Source organism: Staurois parvus, unplaced genomic scaffold (assembly GCF_062004578.1).
Source record: "Staurois parvus isolate SC_StPar_1 unplaced genomic scaffold, SC_StPar_1.0 ptg000154l, whole genome shotgun sequence".
Lineage (NCBI taxonomy): Eukaryota > Metazoa > Chordata > Amphibia > Anura > Ranidae > Staurois > Staurois parvus.
The window spans coordinates 25280713-25286093 of NW_028317950.1; positions in this window are offsets into that span (position 1 = coordinate 25280713).

Genomic DNA, 5381 nt, shown 5'->3' on the forward strand with positions numbered 1-5381 from the left:
GCGCTGGTGACATCGTATGTAATATTCCACCCAGCGCTGGTGACATCGTATGTAATATTCCACCCAGCGCTGGTGACATCGTATGTAATATTCCACCCAGCGCTGGTGACATCGTATGTAATATTCCACCCAGCGCTGGTGACATCGTATGTAATATTCCACCCAGCGCTGGTGACATCGTATGTAATATTCCACCCAGCGCTGGTGACATCGTATGTAATATTCCACCCAGCGCTGGTGACATCGTATGTAATATTCCACCCAGCGCTGGTGACATCGTATGCAATATTCCACCCAGCGCTGGTGACATCGTATGCAATATTCCACCCAGCGCTGGTGACATCGTATGCAATATTCCACCCAGCGCTGGTGACATCGTATGCAATATTCCACCCAGCGCTGGCGATGTCACATGTCACTGCACCCAGCACCTGTTATGTGTCATCGTACTAGTGATGTCACTGCACCCAGCACTGGTGACATCATATGTAATATTCCACCCAGCGCTGGTGACATCATATGTAATATTCCACCCAACACTGGCGATGTCACATGTCACTGCACCCAGCACCTGTTATGTGTCATCGTACTAGTGATGTCACTGCACCCAGCGCTGGTGACATCGTATGTAATATTCCACCCAGCGCTGGTGACATCGTATGTAATATTCCACCCAGCGCTGGTGACATCGTATGTAATATTCCACCCAGCGCTGGTGACATCGTATGCAATATTCCACCCAGCGCTGGTGACATCGTATGCAATATTCCACCCAGCGCTGGTGACATCGTATGCAATATTCCACCCAGCGCTGGCGATGTCACATGTCACTGCACCCAGCACCTGTTATGTGTCATCGTACTAGTGATGTCACTGCACCCAGCACTGGTGACATCATATGTAATATTCCACCCAGCGCTGGTGACATCATATGTAATATTCCACCCAACACTGGCGATGTCACATGTCACTGCACCCAGCACCTGTTATGTGTCATCGTACTAGTGATGTCACTGCACCCAGCGCTGGTGACATCGTATGTAATATTCCACCCAGCGCTGGTGACATCGTATGTAATATTCCACCCAGCGCTGGTGACATCGTATGTAATATTCCACCCAGCGCTGGTGACATCGTATGTAATATTCCACCCAGCGCTGGTGACATCGTATGTAATATTCCACCCAGCGCTGGTGACATCGTATGTAATATTCCACCCAACACTGGCGATGTCACATGTCACTGCACCCAGCACCTGTTATGTGTCATCGTACTAGTGATGTCACTGCACCCAGCACTGGTGTCATCATATGTAATATTCCACCCAGCGCTGGTGACATCATATGTAATATTCCACCCAACACTGGCGATGTCACATGTCACTGCACCCAGCACCTGTTATGTGTCATCGTACTAGTGATGTCACTGCAGCCAGCACTGGTGACATCGTATGTAATATTCCACCCAGCGCTGGTGACATCGTATGTAATATTCCACCCAGCGCTGGTGACATCGTATGTAATATTCCACCCAGCGCTGGTGACATCGTATGTAATATTCCACCCAGCGCTGGTGACATCGTATGTAATATTCCACCCAGCGCTGGTGACATCGTATGCAATATTCCACCCAGCGCTGGTGACATCGTATGCAATATTCCACCCAGCGCTGGTGACATCGTATGTAATATTTCACCCAGCGCTGGTGACATCGTATGTAATATTTCACCCAGCGCTGGTGACATCGTATGTAATATTTCACCCAGCGCTGGTGACATCGTATGTAATATTTCACCCAGCGCTGGTGATGTCACATGTCACTGCACCCAGCACCTGTTATGTGTCATCGTACTAGTGATGTCACTGCACCCAGCACTGGTGACATATGTAATATTCCACCCAACACTGGTGATGTCACATGTCACTGCACCCAGCACCTGTTTTGTGTCATTGTACTAGTGATGTCACTGCACCCAGCACTGGTGACATCGTATGTAATATTCCACCCAGCGCTGGTGACATCGTATGTAATATTCCACCCAGCGCTGGTGACATCGTATGTAATATTCCACCCAGCGCTGGTGACATCGTATGTAATATTCCACCCAGCGCTGGTGACATCGTATGCAATATTCCACCCAGCGCTGGTGACATCGTATGCAATATTCCACCCAGCGCTGGTGACATCGTATGCAATATTCCACCCAGCGCTAGTGACATCGTATGTAATATTCCACCCAGCGCTGGTGACATCGTATGCAATATTCCACCCAGCGCTGGTGACATCGTATGTAATATTCCACCCAACACTGGCGATGTCACATGTCACTGCACTGAGCACCTGTTATGTGTCATCGTACTAGTGATGTCACTGCACCCAGCACTGGTGACATATGTAATATTCCACCCAGCACTGGTGATGTCACTGCACCCAGCACCTGTTTTGTGTCATTGTACTAGTGATGTCACTGCACCCAGCACTGGTGACATCATATGTAATATCCCACCCAACACTGGCGATGTCACATGTCACTGCACCCAGCACCTGTTATGTGTCATTGTACTAGTGATGTCACTGCACCCAGCCTGTTCCTGGCTTCACTCTTCCCTTTCAGTGCTCGGAGAGAGCCAGTACTGCCTGGTGTCCATGTGTGGGCAATGGCAGCTGCCATGTTTTTGGGGTCCAGCAGTGTCTGGGCATGCCCATGAGGTCACTGCCAGGCATTGGCAGAGCTTCCAGTCGGGTGTGCGGCATCAGTTCTGGCCGCAGGATGCAGGGGGGAAGGGGCAGGACCCAAGCCAGTGCCTATTTTTGGTCCTGGGCCGGTGCAGCGGCATTCCAGGATGCTGGGACCAGGAGACAGCCACATGGGATGCTGCAGGCTTTGCTTTGGAGGAGTCAGGAGTGACTGCAGCTCCAGGGACAGGTACCAGCAAAGCCCAGGTAGGAGAGAGCTTCCTATGGGAAAACTGTATTATGCTGCTTTTGTTTGGGGTACTGTGGTGTCTTTTTCCCTCTAGTGGCTCAGGGCCTGTCTTGTGCTCTGGATCCTGGGTGTGTGGGGTCAGTGCACTGGTGGTGTGGAGGTTTGGGCTCTGGTTGCGTTTGTGTGTTTCAGGTTAGTCAGTGGCTAAGTGGTTGTGTTCCTTGTGCTTTGTCTTAGGCTAAGGGCAGTGGAAACAAATCTAGCAAGAGGAAATGCCCTTCATGCAAGTGAAAATTGTCAGATACTTGGAAAAAGCCTTTATGCAAGGAGTGCGTTTCTGCTTTGGTGAGAGAGGAGAAAGCGTCAACTTCTGGTGATTTTCTTTCTTCCATGAAGGCTGAGTACAGTGCAACCTTGCAGTCTTTCAGAAATATGTTGGAGTCTTCCTCCCAGAGTGCTTCTGAGCCTACCCCCACACCTCAATCATCAGCTTCCTTGGAAGCAGGGTCAGGGATACCGTCCTCTTAAGTGGCTGTCTCTCCTCCTTGGTCAGATGGAGAGTCAGAGGATGATGGGGGAGAGGTGGAGGATTCCTCAGTATCTAAATATAAGCTGTCGCTGGAGGATGTGGAATATCTGCTTAAAGCGATTCATGCCACCTTAGGCATTAAAGAGGAGGAAAGAGATCTCTCCCTACATAATAAAATTTACCTGAGCCTTAGTGAGCCAAAAGAGAGATGTTTTCATGTACATTCAGCCATCTCAGATATGATAAAAAAAAAGTAATGGCAGGGTCAGGAAAGGAAACCGTTTTTTTCTAGACCCACAAGAGATGGTTCCCATTTGAAGAGGACTCCTTGGCTGTATGAAACCGCATTTTCCCAAGTCTCAAAAAGCACAGACTTTGGGGAGCCTGAAAAACATAGGGGAGCCTGAAAGAGGCTATAGAGAAAAGAATGGATTTGCTGTTGAAGAGAGCATGGCATTCCACAATGGAGAATTTGAAACCAGCTTTGGCAGTCACATGCGTAGCAAGAAATCTGGAGCATTGGCTGAACCAGCTTAAGGCGCATTTCAGTGCGGGGACCTCAAAGGATGAGATTTTAGATTCTTTACCTACAATCACAAGAGCTGTAGGGTATATAGCGGGTATATAGCGGATTCCATATGCATGTCAGCTCGCTCTGCTGCCTTTTCTAACTCGTCTAGAAGAGCCTTATGGTTAAAAACATGGCAGGGAGACTCTACAGTGAGGCAAAAAAGTATTTAGTCAGCCACCAATTGTGCAAGTTCTCCCACTTAAAAAGATGAGAGAGGCCTGTAATTGGCATCGTAGGTAGACCTCAACTATGAGAGACAAAATGAGAAAAAAAATCCACACAATCACATTGGCTGATTTGGAAAGAATTTATTTGCAAATTATGGTGGAAAATAAGTATTTGGTCACCTACAAACAAGCAAGATTTCTGGCTCTCACAGACCTGTACCTTCTTCTTTAAGAGGCTCCTCTGTCCTGCACTCATTACCTGTATCAATGGCACCTGTTTGAACTTGTTATCAGTATAAAAGACACCTGTCCACAACCTCAAACAGTCACACTCCAAACTCCACTATGGTGAAGACCAAAGAAGGGCACCAGAAACAAAATTGTAGACCTGCACCAGGCTGGGAAGACTGAATCTGCAATAGGCAAGCAGCTTGGTGTGATGATGCCAATTACAGGCCTCTCTCATCTTTTTAAGTGGGAGAACTTGCACAATTGGTGGCTGACTAAATACTTTTTTGCCCCACTGTACACCAAACGTTAGGCTGTGTTGAATCTCTTTTTCATGAGATCTCCTCTTTTGGCCAGACTTAGAGTCAATTTGCAAGACTGCAGGTGTTCATTCCACAATGGGAGAAGATAACTTTGAGCCTGTATATCAGAAATCTGGTCAGTCGTGTTTACAGGATAGAGTTTGCAGGGGTTCCCCCAAGAAGGTTTTTTGTTACGGATATTTAGAAGAATCCAGTAAAAGCTCTTGCAATGAAGAACCTGGTTCAGGATCTGATATTCCAAAGAGTGGTTGTTTTGGTCCTGTCAGGGGAAGAACAGATGGGGTTTTATTCCCATATATATCTGATGGGAAAACCTTCAGGTAAATTTAGGTTGATTTTCAGCTTAAAACCCTTGAACAAAGCAGTGCGATACAAGTGAATATGAATGGATTCAATCTTTTCGGTCAGAAACCTGCTGTTTTCAAATTGCTTCATGGCTTCAGTTGATCCAAGGAACGCCCATCTGCATATCCAAATCAGAGCGCACGCTCAAAGATTTTTGAGCCTAGCTCTGACGTCAGGATGTAAGGTTCCGCACGTGCAATTCAGGGCACTGCCTTTTGGGCTGTCCTCATCTTCCCGCATCTTCACCAAGGTGATGGTGGAAGCCCTAGCTCCCTTGAGGCTCAGAGGTGTG